The 18392-nt window shown below is 32.0% G+C and overlaps 1 protein-coding gene across 3 annotated transcripts in view; it reads right to left on the bottom strand.

Annotated features, from left to right (window-relative positions):
• Positions 1-18392, bottom strand: part of LOC148626990 (receptor-type tyrosine-protein phosphatase delta-like) — a 176808-nt gene that overhangs the window by 106216 nt on the left and 52200 nt on the right. Inside the window, exon 1 of one of the 3 annotated variants that reach the window (XM_088564919.1) lies at positions 13114-13325. The exons of the other annotated variants lie outside the window; for them this stretch is intronic. The gene's annotated coding sequence lies outside the window, so the exon portion shown is untranslated. Of the gene's footprint in view, positions 1-13113; positions 13326-18392 lie in introns of those variants that run through there. 3 annotated transcript variants of the gene reach the window in all.

Raw genomic sequence — 18392 nt, 5'->3', positions numbered from 1 at the left:
AATTTCACCAAAATGAATACAGACCTTCACAAGATTACAGCATACAACTTTGAACATTTCGAAGTAAATCAATCCAACATGCATTTCGAACATAATGGGTGACACATAAAACCTTGACCCTCCCCCTTTTTAAAGTCTTGTAATTCAACTTAACCTTGAATTTTCTCCAAAAGGTACAAAAGTCTGAAATTTATTTAACAAGGTTCCTGAAGTTACATAGCAACAAAGTGGACGAACTGACATTTGTATACTATAATACTACCTGTCTTTGAAGGACCTAAAATAAATGAGTGATGTTTCTACGATGTACTAAAAGAAAACAAATCCATTCAGTGGTGTAAAATGAGTAATGAATAAAAGATGCCCCCCCCCCCTTTTTGCATAGCAGAAGAAAAGAAAGAAGTACAGACAGACACCTGTATCACTATATACAACCCATAAGCAAAAATGTCTAGCTAAAATGTGTTGCAATAATTTTCTAAAGGCCATAACCCAGCTAAAAATCAACAGACCAGAACAAAATTTGAATTTAAACTTCAACTGGTCATGGTAAAGCAATGTACTTAATATCAAATGAATATCTACAAGTGTGATTAAAAAAAGGTGCAGAAAACTTTACCGCATTAAATATTGTTCAGAACAAATTACTAAAAATAAAGAATAAAAATGTAATAAATTTTGACAGTAAGTGAACTCTTTTTATTTTCATTAAATTTTTTCTGTCGCATTCAGACAAATCAGCTTCATCAAATTTATCTCAGATTAACAGTACAAGAAAGAAGAATGCAATGTGGTGATGAAGACACCAAAGAATAGTTTACTTTTATCACATCATTTTGGGGCGCTTATCCTCCCTAATTCCTTGTATTAATCTGACAATGAACCAACTGAAATCTCCATCAAAGAAACTTTCATTCATCAATAAACGCCAACTGTCTACTTGACAGAACCTATTCTTTAAAGTAAATACTCTACTTTTCAGTATTTACATCTACAGTAAGAATAACAATTTAAAGTGAGATTCTCCTGTATACTACAAACAGATTATCTCCGTTACCAAATCATCAGACAATATCCTGGTACAAGTTGTCTATCATCAAAATCAATTATTACAACAAAGTGTTTGATCAAGGCCTGGCGGAAACCTGCAAAAATCTCTCCCCGATGATAGACCTGATAAGTTTGATCATTCATGCATTGCTCATTGTGTTTTTTCATTCTGTCTTAATAAACACATGCAATCAGGGGTCTGTCTGATGTGTATGTCAAGAAGTCAATAGATTTCAGTTAACAATGATTAAACAATATGAGAAGTGTCCATTCTGGAAAAGACAGCCGCCAAATATGCTTATCTGTAAACTGACCATATGAAAACAGCACTATGTTACATTGACAATTTCTACAATAGTCCTAAGCTCACAAGTCTTAACTGAAAGACAGCTGAATATCACAGTATCAGAGAATGAATAAGTGTAAACACTGCTGAATATCCCAGTATCAGATGTTATGGAAAAAAGGTGTAACTGCCTTTTTAACTTAAGTTACTATTGCAAATTCCCCAATTCATACTTAATACTTCGCTTGGAGTGACCACAGAACTGTCTTGTTATGACCTTTTGATGTCAAATTACCAATGTAAGTTTATATTATTTATTTCATTTGAAAGTTTTCTGCAATGGCTGTCACAAGTGTAATCTAGAAAATCTACAAACAGAATTTCAAATTCAATTTTATGAGAAGTACACCTAAAGTTAAGTTTACCTTAGAAATGTAAAGAAACAATCTACTCCTAAATCTGTATACACTATATTTTTGTTTCTAATTGGAATGCTAGAGTCAAGCTTTCAGCAATCAGAATATATTGGCAGAAAAAAAACATGTTTTTACAACTGTTCTGTAGTTCTGTTACTAACTTAGTTCAGCAGAAAAAAACATTAAAATAGTTGTATATACATTTGAACCTACAGTGTACTGTTTTTTTTCTGTCATTGTGTTAGCATGTTTATCATGTAACAGCTGATAGTTTTGTTGTAATAACATCCTATACCTTGGGGTAATTGCTTTTGTTTTTTTTCCCCAATTCATTAAATTTTCAATTTCTTATCAATCACTACATGAACTAAACAAACTTGTTTACAGGCTAAATTGGGAACAAAAAGAGCATGTCTTGAAATATATCATGCAGTAAATTGTTTGGTTTGATGAAAGCTCAGCTCCTAAAAACACCAAAGAATTCACATTAAAATTAGTATGATGTCCTAACCAACGGTAAAATACAGAAACAAGTGAGGTAAATGAATTATCATTAGAATATTTTCCAAATCCTGTGCAAGATCAAAAGAGAAGTCAGGATGTTTTAAAAAAAAAAAAAAAAAAAAAACCTTAGTTAGCTACAGAATCATAATCGATCCAGACTTTTCAAAAATTTAAAAAATCTCTATTACAAACAAACAGTTGGAAAAACAAGTTCGATCCAAAATCACAAAGCTTCAAAATTTTGTAGGGAATGCATTTGCATAATGAGGAAAAAACAAGCATTCTGAGAGTATTGCAAAATAATACATAGCCCCCTACTGGCTGTTGATATCACCAACCCAAATACTACCTTGGATCATATCAATGAAGCAGAATGAAGCCTAAACTTGATCTGTAACTGATCAAGGTAGACTGACGCACCAAAAATCAGCTCAGTATCTGCAAGCATTAAAAAAAAATATGGAAAACTTAAAATTTTGGAAATTTTTTCAAAGTTCAAGGGCCATAACTCAGACAAAAACCAGTGAAGCGATATGAAACATAAACTTGAATTGTAACTCATCAAGGTTGACTAATATACCCAAAATCAGCTCAATATCTGCAAGAATTAAGGAAAAAATCGGGAGAACTTATATTTTTTTTCGGACTCACAGGCAGACAGACTGTAGGAGTGCAAATCTAAAGCTGGTAGGGGAGTAATTATTAGAACAGAATTGAAATGATTATACTAGAAACCTGGAAAGTGCTTCCTAAAATAAATAGATGGGAAAAAAAATTGGTGCCACTTAAACTTAAATCTACAACTTTCATAGATACAGAATTTTGACAGATTTTGAGTAATATCCTCCACAGAACTTCAAGTTGCAAAAAGATTATTGATAAGTCTTTCCAAAAAACCATCTATCATACCAATATCCAATCACACATCATCTTTCATTAAAACTTCAAGTGAGATTCACTTAATATACAGTATCAATCATTCAGTTTTATATGAAAGATGCAGCAATTTATTTTGTGTTCCATGATGTAATAACAAATCCCATAAGAAACACTTTCCGCAATAATCAAATGATTTAAGATAAAAATATATAAGAGAAGCATTTTTCATTCCTTTCTCTCAGTAATAATACCCTATAGACTCCATGCAGTGTAATTTTTTGTGAAGTCAAATTTCAGAATCATTCAAATTGAATTGCCATGGTTGTAAAAGTGTCAAACATTGCACTGAATGTATAATTTCTGACTTCCAGTCAGGAAATATTTGGACTGTTCTGGTAGTTCTAAAATTCCATAAGTCATTGGCAAGGGAGGTAACTTTAAACACAGAGTTAGTATATGTGACTGCAGTGTACAAGTTTTAGTCATTAGCAAGGGAGATAAGTTTATACTCTAAGAAAGTCTCTGTGACTGTACTATAATTTCGCAGCAACTACACACTCAGAAATCTCTATGACTGTACTATAACTCCACAGCAACTACACACTCAGAAGTCTCTGTGACTGTACTATAACTCCACAGCAACTACACACTCAGAAGTCTCAGTGATAGTACTATAACTCCACAGCAACTACACACACAGAAGTCTCTGTGACTGCAATATAACTCTACAGCAACTACACACTCAGAAGTCTCTGTGACTGCAAGATAACTCCACAGCAACTACAAACTCAGAAGTCTCTGTGACTGTACTGTGTAACTCCCCAGTCAGAGGTAGTATCTTTGACTGTACTGTGTAACTCCAGTTAGAGGTAGTCTCTGTGACTATACTGTGAAACTCCAGTCAGAGGTAGTCTCTGTGACTGTACTGTTTAACTTCAGTTAGAGGTAGTCTCTGTGACTGTATTGTGTAACTCCAGTCAGAGGTAGTCTCTTTGACTGTATTGTGTAACTCCAGTCTGAGGTAGTCTGACTGTACTGTTTAACTCCACAGTCAGAGGTAGTCTATGTGACTGTATTGTGTAACTCCAGTCAGAGGTAGTCTCTGTGACTGTACTGTTTAACTCCACAGTCAGAAGTACTGTCAGTGACTGGCAGTTCTTTATACAGCAAGAGAAGTTCATGTCACAAGCAAGGTTACTTCATACACCAAATAATTAATCATACATTTAACATTGATGTTTTGTTCTAATTTACCTCTATTTTACATGAATAGAGACTGAAAAACTATGATTCACTTTACTATAAAATTATGTGCAAAAAAGGGAATCCAATTTACATACAGCTACAATTGCCTGGCCACCAAACCAAAATGGCCACCCACCATTTCCTCCCCACCCCCTCAAATACTGATTATAATGTACCATCATAGCCTGCCACCATTGATGACCATACACTGTTGCTTTCACCATCAAACTATTAAAACAATAATTTCTTCAACTAGGAAAAAAATAACCCTTATGCCAGAAAACAGTTCTTGGTGCTTTAAATCATAAGGAAAATGTTTTAAATTTCAATTTCATTTAAATGTACCTCCATAATCATGATGGATGTCTACAATCAAACAGTGACAGATGGATTGGATCAGAGAAGTCAAGATTCATCTACTGAGAACAGATAATACTGATAGATTGTGGAGGAGTAACTTCCTACAGTTTGACAATACAACTGATAATTCACTCTCAGATATCACCAAGTCCTTGTTTCCTGCTTCATTCATCAAAGAATAAGAAACATTTACAATGGTACAGAACAATTAGGAGAGGATTTAAAGTGGCTTCCTTGGTTTTTAGAAATTCAAAAAAAATCTGATTTGTAATTACAGGGAATCTTGTAACTTTTTCATGTAATTCATCATGGTAATGTGGCACATTGTGAACAACTTCTATTTTTCAGTAAAGGTGTTCTAAAGTACAATAAAAAAAAAAGCATCGAAAAGGGGAGATAACTTAATGACAAGAAATTATCAAATATCACAAATATGGCTATATTTAAAGTGCTTTTGATTCTTTTTTGCCAAATTATTTTTTGAATAGCTACTAAGTATTAAAATGCAAGTAAAATAACCCTATTTGAAATTTAATTACAATCCACTGATTTTTTTCAGTACCAAATATTCAAACTTACTTAAAAAGGGATGGTCTGACCACTTTCCATATATCTCTGTAAATAGTCTAGTGACCCCTATATTTTTTTCTCTTCAAAATGTTTTAATGTTGTGTCAGTAAAAAACACTGGTCTATATGAAAGCACTAGTCTATATGAAAACACTGGTTTATATGAAAACACTACTCTATATGAAAACACTAGTCTATATGAAAGCACTGGTCTATATGAAAACACTAGTCTATATGAAAACACTGGTCTATATGAAAGCACTAGTCTATATGAAAACACTGGTCTATATGAAAACACTAGTCTATATGAAAACACTGGTCTATATGAAAACACTAGTCTATATGAAAACATTGGTCTATATGAAAACACTACTCTATATGAAAACACTGGTCTATATGAAAGCACTGGTCTATATGAAAACAGTAGTCTATATGAAAACACTGGTCTATATGAAAGCACTGGTCTATATGAAAACACTAGTCTATATGAAAACACTGGTCTATATGAAAGCACTGGTCTATATGAAAACACTAGTCTATATGAAAACACTGGTCTAAATGAAAGCACTGGTCTATATGAAAACATAAATTCAGTGATTTAAATTTATAATTAATTTATGTGTCAATTTTGAGGTGTTTTACGCAAAAAATGGGCCACTACAGCAGAAAAAAACTGTTCACTAAATGCAAGTTGTAGTATATATTTCTTAATTTATGTAATGGTTTTAATTTGATTATATTCTGCACATTTAAAGATACAAAGGAAATTCATTTTCAGGGCAAAATTCACCATATTGGGCCCAATTTATGAAAAAAATGAGTCTCGTGACTCCTTTTTTTTTCTTTTCAGCTTTGGAATAAGGGTAAAAAGTTGTATGACATATATATCAAAATTAAGAAAATTCAATTCAGGCTTCTTAATGGACAATCCAGTGGTGTATGAATAAGATGTCAAAATGATAATGTGGTTAGTCTGCATGTTGTAATTTCAGTCCCTTAACAACAATTAATTTTTAATTGTTCTTGCTTTGGTACAGTACTTCATTTAACAAGGAAAAAAATTAGTTGTTAAGAGCATTATATAAAAATAAATTGAAGTATCTTTTATAAATATCAAATTGCTACATTCTAAACTTTATCTACTTTTTTCACTTAAAAATATATCTATATATGTGGACAGAGTATAATCCGGAAAAAATGAACTGTTAATCCCTATTTCCTGATAACTTTGCTGGAATCAATAGAACACAGTAGTGGCTATCCTACTTTCTCTGACAGTAATGGATCTAAAGTCTCATTCTTTGTGCATCACTAAACCTCCAACAGAATTAGCCATAATTGTAAAAGTAATCAAGGCAATATCAAACATTTGTAATCAATGTATTGATTTGCTGCAAACGTATTAATTCTTATTCTTTGACGATTTTAAAGAGTACGAGAGATATTCCAGTGATTAAACATGAAAATGGGAGCGTGACTTATTCACAGTTTCCGTACTATGTAGTGCATTTTAATTTAGTTGACAAAATCTACTTTCTTCCAAACACAAGTTAAGCAACAAAACTTGATTTGCTCTATTTTAATTTGTGCAAGTCATGCAAATGAGAAGATATGGCACTGGAAATTAATTCAATACTTAGAGAAAATCAATTATCATTACTCCTTATAAAAAGTGAACTTTGTAAAAAAAAAATTATTTATTCAAACCCAAAATATGTTAAATTATGTGTAAAAACCATAAGTTTTTGTTTGTAAAAAAAAAAGTGAATGTAAAAATGTCTTTGCAAAGAGGCATACCATCTGCAAATATTTTTGATATCTTTCTTAAGCAAAAATTTTCTAATTAAGCACCATTATTATAATGTTTTCTACCTACCACTGTGTGAATATAAATTCCTCTTCACTAATTACATCAATATCTATAAATCCTCAACAGTTAAATATCAGAGAACATACACTGCAACTTTCGAATACCTCCAGTATTATCTGCATATATTTTATCCTATCAAATATCTTGTCTATATCTACATATGTTAAGCTGCTTTATTTCAGAACAAACAGAGGCCAAAAGGTTGCAAACTTTACATAACAATGTTATAATGATACAGTAGCAGTACTGGCTGAAGAGAGGTCTGGCAATAAAATATTTCTTTACAAGTGAACAAAAGTAAATTTTAAACAAAAGTTCACAGTTCTGTTGATGGACATATTTACATTTAATTTTTTGCCAATGATAAACATATGTAACACTTCATTCTCATGTGGCTCTCTTGGCTGTAGGTATTAAACTTACATGGTTATGCTATTTTTATAACAATTTTAATCATCAAATATTTCACTACTGTTTTCTTAATAGAAGTTGCCTGACTATCATGAAGAACAGTGCTTCCTAAGGGTAGATAAAAGGAACTTAATCCTATAGAAACCTCTCATATACAAGACATGCGTGACATTGGGTCATCATCTACTCTGTATCTGGTGCTTTATTGGGCAGAATTACTGAACTATATAATCACATTCAATAAATTATTAATATCATGCACCTTATCCATGTGTAGATTGCATAATATGCTGTGTTTAAGACTAATTTAATGTCTTACTTTGCACATCTTACTTGTCTCAATAACAACCTGGATAAACCCTAAATATATTTTATAATATTTTGACATATTTAGCCTCTCTTGGACTATGTTTTCACAACAATATGTTTGAACACTTGAGCAGTTTACAACAAAATCTGAAACAAAGATTTTTCTCAAATCCCTGAGAATGTCTTCAAATCTGCATATGAAAATGTAATGGAATTAAATTTCAGAAGAATTTAAGGAAATGTTTTGTTGGAGATTGTTATGGAATTGGAATCACAACCTGAACATACGAATGCCACTAAACTTAAAAATATCTTCAAGAAATCTGATTTATTGAAAGGAAACCAAAGGACATGCATAGCTAACAGAAACCACAGGGGCCTCACCTAATACACAGTGTAAGTAAAGGTGTATTGTAAAAAACCTTACCCAATACACAGTGTAAGTAAAGGTGTATTATACATGTAACCACAGAGACCTGATCACTCCATACACAGTGTAAGAAAGGGTGTATTGTATATGTAACCACAGAGACCTCACCCATTATCCCACCTTTGATAATTATCAGTTGAAATCAACTAATCGGCCCCTGTATTTTGACCATGTGAAGACGGTTTATTTCCGATACACAGTCACTATTTTAGCAATACCCGGTTAGTTACTGTTTTTTAGTTTACTACAACCAAAATGGCGACTAAACGTTTTGCGTTGCTTACGTCAGACGATATACAAAACAAAAGTACCATAGAGGCAACACAAGGGTAAAAATTGAAACACACATTAGGAACATTAAAGAAAATTATTGCTATCTAAATATCGGGTATAAACTTTTTTTTCTTCTTAAAAAAACAAAAACAAAATCATTGATGGAGTAAATTTGTTACATAGTGATTGAGTGGCCGTTTATGGAATGTACCCTGGCCAGAAGATTCCATATACTGGTATATATGAAATATACTGACCAGGGTACATTCTGTACACAGCCACTAGTCACTATGTAACTAATAATACACTGTGTCAGTAAGGGTGTATTGTACATTTAACCACAGAGACCTCACCTAATACACATTGTAAGTAAGGGTGTATTGTACATGTAACAACAGAGACCTCACCCAATACACATTGTAAGTAAGGGTGTATTGTACATGTAACCACAGAGACCTTACCCAAGACAGTGTAAGTTAGGGTGTATTGTACATGTAACCACAGAGACCTTACCCAAGACAGTGTAAGTTAGGGTGTATTGTACATGTTGCCACCGAGACCTCACCCAATACACATTGTAAGTATGGGTGTATTGTACATGTTACCACGGAGACCTCACCCAATACACATTGTAAGTAAGGATGTATTGTACATGTAACAACAGAGACCTCACCCAATACACATTGTAAGTAAGGGTGTATTGTACATGTAACCACAGAGACCTCACCCAATACACATTGTAAGTAAGGGTGTATTGTACATGTAACAGAGACCTCACCCAATACACATTGTAAGTAAGGGTGTATTGTACATGTAACAACAGAGACCTCACCCAATACACATTGTAAGTAAGGGTGTATTGTACATGTAACCACAGAGACCTTACCCAAGACAGTGTAAGTTAGGGTGTATTGTACATGTTGCCACCGAGACCTCACCCAATACACATTGTAAGTATGGGTGTATTGTACATGTTACCACGGAGACCTCACCCAATACACATTGTTAGTAAGGATGTATTGTACATGTAACAACAGAGACCTCACCCAATACACATTGTAAGTAAGGGTGTATTGTACATGTAACAGAGACCTCACCCAATACACATTGTAAGTAAGGGTGTATTGTACATGTAACAACAGAGACCTCACCCAATACACATTGTAAGTAAGGGTGTATTGTACATGATATAAATTGTTTTCTTTGTTGACTAATGGACTTTACAGAAAACCTGATGACAAACATGTACAATAAGTGTTTGATGTAGAACTGTAATGACAAAAACAATAGGAACACTAGTCAATGTTAGCCAAGTCTTCCTCTTAATGATGGATAAACCAGAGATACTACATCTAAACATTTAAGTGGAAGCTTTCTGGTGTTAAATTGTAGAAATTTTCAAAAGCAAGTTGTTACTCATTGACAAAAATCATTCAAAATAGTTTAGGTTTAGCAGAGAAGTCAAAAAATAATGGGCAAGCCAGTGATATTTATGTCACAGTAGAGTTTTACATGAAACCAATTTCTTTCATGAATGGAACTTAAGAGAACTGGGAAACAGGAAGAGTAAGAAGACTTATTTCATTCCAACAACATCTGAAGGATTCAGTAACTAATTAAAAAAAATCATAAATATACATTAACTTTCTTTATACTACCACTGATATCCTAGGAAAAAAAGATATTGAACTTTGTTAGCTTCCTGCAATTTCTATTTGATTTGTTCAGGTGGTGTTCTTTGTAATATGAGCTATCCGTTTGCTATGGACTTTTATGACATTTTTTGTTAATTAAATGTCTAGATATAGTAACAATCCATCTATAATGAAATTTGTTGCCTAATCAAATTGATCTTCTCTTATTAATGTGCAACACATGCACCATTTGTAATAAATCATTCTGCACTTCATTTATTTGCAGAACTCAGAAATACATTTAGGAGAAGTTGTGAACAAATTAGTTTCATAAGCTTCAGAATCTAAGAGATTTGCTGCAATATTTTGGTATTATACAACAAGAAAGCATTTCAGCCTATATAACTAAAACCATAGTGCCCATTTCCCAATATTTTGTACCTTCTATCCTACATAATTGTTTCAATGCTTAAAACACAAACTATCAGTACATACTGATGGAATAAAACCAAACAACATACACAGAACTTGGCTCTTTGTTTTACTTTCCAGATCAGAACCCTAAAATGATAATTATTAATTAAAGGAATGATTTATCTTTTATATGTTACATGGAATAACTTAGTTTGTGGCAAGTTGTTTACAATACATAGATAATTCCATACAAACACTTCAAAATTCAGCATTACTTCTAGTTTAATTTTTAATGAACTCCAGTCCAAACATTAAGAGTTAATTAATAATCCAATTTTTTACTGTTCAATAATTTGACACACAGGTCTAATCAAAGTACCAAACCAGATTACACAAAATAATGTAAAGAGAACCAACCAATCAGAGACCTTTTACGAAACAAAATGAATCACACTTAAATGAAGTTTTATAAGATGTTATGGAATTAATACTTGATAAGTACTGGATTTGTGATAGGAATGACCTGCAGAGGAATGGTAATACAAACTGAGTGACAACAAAAAATTGGTTGAATAACATATATTTACTCCATACACTCACTTATACCTTTACATATCTAGGATTTTTCAGATATTGAGGTTTCCTCGGGAAAAATCCATATAAAATCAACTATCCCACAGTCAATGACTGCTTTCCTAACAAATCCTTAAAGCATATGAAGTTTTCAACTTGCTATGGGAAAGTGTAACTAAGTACCTAACTTTCCCTGACCCAAATTTCACTTGCCCTGAGTAACGGGAAATAGGAATCCTAGAACACTGCATATAGGCATAAATCAAACTTTTTAATGAAATACTTCAATCTAGAACCATCTACCTTAGAAATCAATTTTTTATCATTTGCAACTTCAAGTAATTTTTAGCAGTACTGGCCTAAGGACAAGATTTTCCCATCAATATACAAATGTAATGGAGAGTTTCACCCACAGACAACCATACAGAACATAGAAATGTCATCAATAAAGTTCCATACAAAAGACATAACATACAAAAATCAAATCACGATTCACTATAGGTCAAGAGTGGCTAGTAACATTGACTTTTTATAGCCACAACCCCAGGGGACAGCTGCATTATAAAGCTTGGGTTCCACAATACAATACCAGAACAAAGGTTCACATTCATTCAATCGGATAAAAAAGGAATATTGATCTGTTTTAACTTATGACAGGATTACTTCTGTCATGAGTTACTCACACCATAATGGAAATGTTTCGAAGTCTTTGTTACATTTAGAATGGTAGGGATGACTGAGCAGTGTTACAGACAAGTAATTCATGGCTTTGAAGTTATAACTAAACTGACAATAGGTGTTAAACACTGTTTGCTGAACTCAGAATCATATAAGCAGTTTAACAAGCAACATTTAATTATACAGATAAGCTGCAAATAGCAAAAAAAAAATTAAGAAAAAAAATTAAGAACAAAGGTCTTCCTATGAAAGATTTCTAATAAAAAAGTCTAGTAATTTAACAATGAAGAACCATCCTTTTTGTATTTTTTTCAAATTAATTTTCTTCAGGACACTGTATACCCTATCTAGATGTTATAATGCATACATAGTAAATCTATTTAGCCAAGAAAGAACAACTCACTTTTCAGGGTGTACCTGATCCCTAGATTTTAGTAGAGTCCAGATTGCTTCTATCTGTGTATTATTTTAGTAAGTTTGTGTCAATTATGGTGTTTTTTTTCTGTCTTTATGGTCTAGTTTTTGTCAATAGACCTTGTTTCTAGTTCTCATGGTCTCTTTGCTATTACTCTCATTAAGAAATCTCTTGGGCACAATTTATAATTGTCAAATTTTTCATAAATAGAATTTTATATTCATATAAATTTCAGTAAATCATTAAGTAGCAGTCTTTATAAAAATCAGACAGGAGGTAATTAATGCATTTCAAAAACCCACCAACTTTACTTTTATTTCCTTATCAGAATCAGTTACAGACCACATAATCAGTCTTTGTTTTTCATTTGGGGGATGCGTTTTTGAGATCTAATTTATATAGATTGTACATGAATTTAGCACTTTGCAAGAGTTATCGTTCTTGATTTGGTTGATTTTAGTGGGAAGTTAAAGTGCAGTTTTCTCAAGACTACCGATATAAATACAGAAAGAACTATTGCCACATAAAAATATATGTGTAGAGCAAAAATGCATCATCTGATCCATGGGTTTTTCTACACCATGAATCACCTTACCATAGCCAGTGTCTGAATTTTATATGGACTTGTACTTAAATAGTTAACAATAGGTAATGACTATCCCCTATGTTGTCACTAACAAAACTTAAAAAAAAAAAAAAAAACACACACCCAACAGCAAAAACATCATTTTCTTAGGCAGAAAAAGGATTGAAAACTTCTGTATTTGAAAAATGAGTTTTTATAATCTAATACTCACCCAAATCAAATTAATGCCAACTCCCAAGTATTAGAAACTTATTTCGTCACTATAAACAATCAATTTTCTTATTAAATCCAGCGAATGTCTTATAACCTCATCCCTGACCAATTCAACTTAATCCTCACGACTTTTCCTGGATTGCAATTGTGTAGAAATGATAGAATTAACTTTACTATTTGATGCTGAGGGAATTACTCCGCCGTCATCTGAATTAGTGAAGAATTGGATGTCAATCTAAGCTGGAACTTTATCGGAACGAGAAAAGCCTTGCTGTATCGATCAATATCGCATTACATTCATTCTACAGGACTCACGAATCCCAATAAAGGCAGATACAATTGTCAGACAAAAACAACTGATTAATCAAGGCAGAGCCTTTAGTTAACTTGACTTTATTAAAGTTTGTACATATCCTCGGGATGCAAGCTTGTATAACAAAGAAGTGACATCATAACAGAATTCAATTTCAAAAGAAATCATCTATTTATTGATATTTTCTATTTAAATTTTAGCTGAAGCATGTCAATAATATCTGGCAACAGACAAAGAAGCTCTTTCTATTAATGGCTATAAGGGCATAATGACAAACCTTAATGGAAGAGATTGTGTGGAAAATCATTCAAAAGAAAATCAATTTAATTTTTTTTTTGGTTTCTCTTTCTGGGAAATGAACAACCAGTGAGAAAATCTTTACTGGTTTCAACAATCCATTATCAATAGTTTTGAAACTGATAGCATTTTGTCAATAAATTTCTAATTAAAATTTTTGGGGAAAATGAATTAAGTTTTGAAATCTCTGAAAATGCCACAGCAGATCATATTTCACAGCAATAAATCTCTTCTTTTTAATGGTAAAACATCAGATACAAGTTTTGTCCATTAAGATATTTCACAAACAGATACTAATGGAACGTATGCCAAACTCTGCATTCTAATGCAGCCAAAAATGATTTTTGTTTTGTGAGCCTTAGGGAAAATTAGTTATAAACTATCTGTGTCAACCTTTTGAAGTGAAGTATAACTACTACGATCATTTATTAAAAACAAAAAATAGCATAAAAAAGGCAACAGACTGAAATTTAAGATAGTAAAACTATGATAGTCAATGGCTCAGAGTATGAATCTGTTTCTCTCACTACTGAAAGAGTGTCTATACAGTCAAAATCATTTTCATGCTTCATCATGCAAAGTTTTCAGCAATCAAAATCAACCCATCAGCTGTATATAGCAAGCACTCACATGGAAGTGAAAATTGTCCTCAACATAGTTAAAACATAATGAAATGCATATCAAGAAATAGAGGAAAAAATTTTATCGTTGCATTTTAAGTTAATTGAATAATCAAAGTACAAATGTGTTTAAAGATCATGCAGATGGTGATTAATCCCTTTTTTGGTTTCTAAATTAAAGTATCCCCCGACATATTAAAAAAAACACCCCTTACTCCAGAAATGTCAGTTTGCAAAGACTGTTCTTTAAAGATATAATTTTCAACTGGTTATAGGGAAAACCTTGGACCATAAATCCCTGTATTTTTTGTAGATAAAGCTCAACTACACATAATCTGTAAATATATGGAATGATCACTTCATACATTTATACTATTAATGTTTAAATTAACATTTATGAGACGTACATAGGACATTTAACTGTATTGTATCTGTAATACAGGTCTCTGAAGTCTGGGTTGACAGTGGTCTGTCTCTCCATATGCAGTACTTTTTGCCCCTTTAGAAGGCCATAATGCCCAAAATTTGGGCCTCATTTTCTATATTTTATTACGCTATATTTATAAATTATTTGTATTAAGTTCCCTTTTACCTTTTAAATGAGGCCATTAATCACTTTTCTATTATTCTTATCTGTACTACATTCTATAGTCAGACACATCTGAAAACAAGCATTCTGACAGTACTGCTCATGCAATACAGTGTCCCCTTTCTGCTTTGAACTCATTGCCTTTATGAAACTATTTTTATATATGTGAACTAACAATGGATGGTGTTATTTTTTAACAATCAAGAGAAAATAACTCTTGAACAGCAAAAGCAAATTCCATCAAAATCAAACCTGAGCTTCATTTTACAGTAGATAATAACATTTTTGCATTACAGAAAGCTGCATAAAGACATTCTCTTTCAATCACCTGGAAAGTTGAAAAAAACTTTGTTATTATGAATTAAAGGGCAAATAACTCTAGAATGACAGCAGCAATTTGCATCAAAATGATGAAACATAAAATTTTATGTAATTTTCTATGTCAAAGGGCCATAAGTTCCATATAAACCATTTTGCCGCAATAATATTTAAATTTAATTTGTAACTTGTCATGATAAGACTAGCTAACAAATATGAAATCAATTGGATGAGGCATTACAAAGAAAAGTCTGGAAAACAAAATTTTATGAAATTTTCTATGTCCAAGGGACACAACTTCTGTAAAAATCGTTCAACCATAATGTCATTCGAACTTAACTTGTAACTTGTCATGATAAGACTATATACTATATACAAAATATGAAATCAATTGGATGAGGCATTAAAAAAAAAAGTCTGGAAAAAATAAAATTTCATGAAATTTTCTATGTCCAAGGGCCATAACTTCTGCAAAAACTGTTCAACCATAAAATCATTCGCACTTAACTTGTAACTTGTCATGATAAGACTATATACCAAATATGAAATCAATTGGATGAGGCATTACAAAAAAAAAAGTCAGGAAAACCGAGTGTGACTGACGGCCTGACAGACTGACTGACAGATTGACGGACAGACGGAGTGCAAACCTAAGTGCCCTTCGGCATTTGCCAAAAGGGGACAAAAATACAGGTAATCTACTTCTGCCTGATTCTTACTTCATATTGTAAATAGCTTTCATCTGTTAAGGAAATTTTGTTGACAGTATTACAAGAATAGTTCCTCAGAAATAAAATATTAAATTTAAACCAAGTTAACTATTGCTGTTTTGTATTTATACAATCAAAGTAGTTCTGCTTTCTTTGACATGAATATCACAAGAAAGATTATACTCAATAAACCTGTAAGTCATAGTCATTTTTTATTTCATTGAACTTAGTTCAGATAAAAAAAAATCTCATCAATATTTCATTAAGAATTCCAGGAAAAGATTAATCAACGACAAACCTAAAGAATGCTGTGTCATTCATTCTATACTCCCCTATAAAGGTAAAGTAAAGGTGGCCTTCTGCACACTCCTCCCATTCAACATATGGTTTCCTTCATTACAGTGGACAGGTTTGATTCAGGTAATCACAGAGATAATATACTACCAACGAGTAGGACCAAGTTTGATTCAGGTAATCAGAGAGATAATATACTACCAACGAGTAAGACCAAGTTTGATTCAGGTAATCAGATAGGTAATATACTCCCAATCAGTAAGAACCATCGCAAACTAAAAAATATTAGAATTACATACTAAGATTCTAAATAAAGGAAAACAAATATAAAATAAACCATCACACTTGAAACTAGGATTTTAATAGTAAACTACTATACCATAAACATCCTTGAAACATCAAACTATAATTTATAAAACTAAGATACTTACATTAATGTAACTTTTCAAGATTTAATTTACAAAAAGTTATACAATATACATTCTATCTTTCCAATATTTTTGGCAAAATTTGTAGTAAAAGCTAGATAACATGAACAACTGTGATCTACATGTATTGCTTAGGTCATATTCATAAAAATTGTTAATTGTTTCTTATAACTAATCCAGCACTCTGTTTTCAATTGAAACATAATTTTTATTTGCATTTAGTTTTTCAAGCAAATAGAATAAAATTGTACAAATTACTAATTAGTTTTGTCATTTTATGTTGAACTAGATATTTGTTTGATCTACAGCATGCAATGAATAAAGATTGGTGGGAAATCAGTTTTAACTGGCAATATCCAAAGACCAGCTAGTATTCTACAGAGCAGGTAAGAGGAAGTCAGGTCTAACATAAACAGAGACTGTCATCAGATGGTTTAATTTTCTACTTCAATAGTCCAAGAAATTCAATACATCATTAGTGATTAAAGGCAGTACAAAGGGATATGTTGGAACATTATACCCAATACAACCTGTTCTTCTAATTATTTCACTGGAAGTGAAATGATCTGAAGTGTTTCCTGGCAAATCAATATTGCATAATTAAATGCCTGGTATGGGCTAATTGGACACTGCTTCCAATAATCTGAAGTTATTGATGATCTTTACATGTACTTGATATCTACTACAATAATAACATGCAATGGAATCATTTTTACCAAAATATTTAGAAAGAAATCAATATTTCTGTAAAGAACAAGTAAAGAACTCAAACTCTGACTTCCAAAATTACAGTAAGGCTTAGTTGAATCTGGATTTCATCCTGATTATTTTCTATTTTACTGAAATACATTAGAATGTCAGTAAAAACAAAAGAGTCTACTTATACACTTACTTAATCGTGGAAAAGGTAGTAATCTTATATAAAAGCTATAAGCAAAAGAAATAAAACCAACAAGAAAATGGTAGCAGGGGTGGGATAAAAAAGAAGTGTAAAAGCATTAAGAAAAGATTAAGGAATATTTTAGCAGTTTAAAAGTTAGTACTGCAACAGGAATTTGCATATGGGTGAATAAAACAGTCAAACATTTCACCATTATGATTGATTAAGATACTCACAAGCTAAATACAAACAGCCATGTCCAAAGGACTGAAATATAGATGCAAGTGCCAGTGTTTTGTGAGCAGTAGTTCAGAATTGGGTACACAGATTTCAGAAACTACAAGTAATATTGCTGGCAAAAATGTTGCACAAATTTTACCATGGACTCAATCCACTGAATTGTATAGAATGGATAAAACGTAAGAAAGCATTGGATTCTTTCTTAAAAACAATTATGAAAATAGTTGACATCCAGATAAAACATTTTGAGGAACAATATACTCCTAATAAACAACATCAAAACCTTATTTCCCAAATAAAACACAAATTGAAAGAACTCATCAAGGATATTTTTTCTAGTTCCTGCTGATAAAGCTGCAAATAACATTATCGTTATTTGTTGTAAATCTTATACTGCAATTCAACATTCAGAAATTACAAATTCATCAATGTTCCAACCGACTAAATTTTCAGAAAGTGAAATTTTGAACAAACACAAACTTGTTCTACCTCTTTACAAGCTGAGCCTAGTAGCATGGAAGTTCATACTATGTACTAGCTTCCCAAACTTCACAAATCACCTAATAAATTTTGGTTCCTTTCTTATAC

Source organism: Perna viridis, chromosome 1 (assembly GCF_037379345.1).
Source record: "Perna viridis isolate PV_CMFRI_1.1 ecotype Kerala chromosome 1, ASM3737934v1, whole genome shotgun sequence".
Lineage (NCBI taxonomy): Eukaryota > Metazoa > Mollusca > Bivalvia > Mytilida > Mytilidae > Perna > Perna viridis.
The sequence above is the reverse complement of the archived record's forward strand: the minus strand, read 5'-3'. Positions and strand labels throughout refer to the sequence as shown.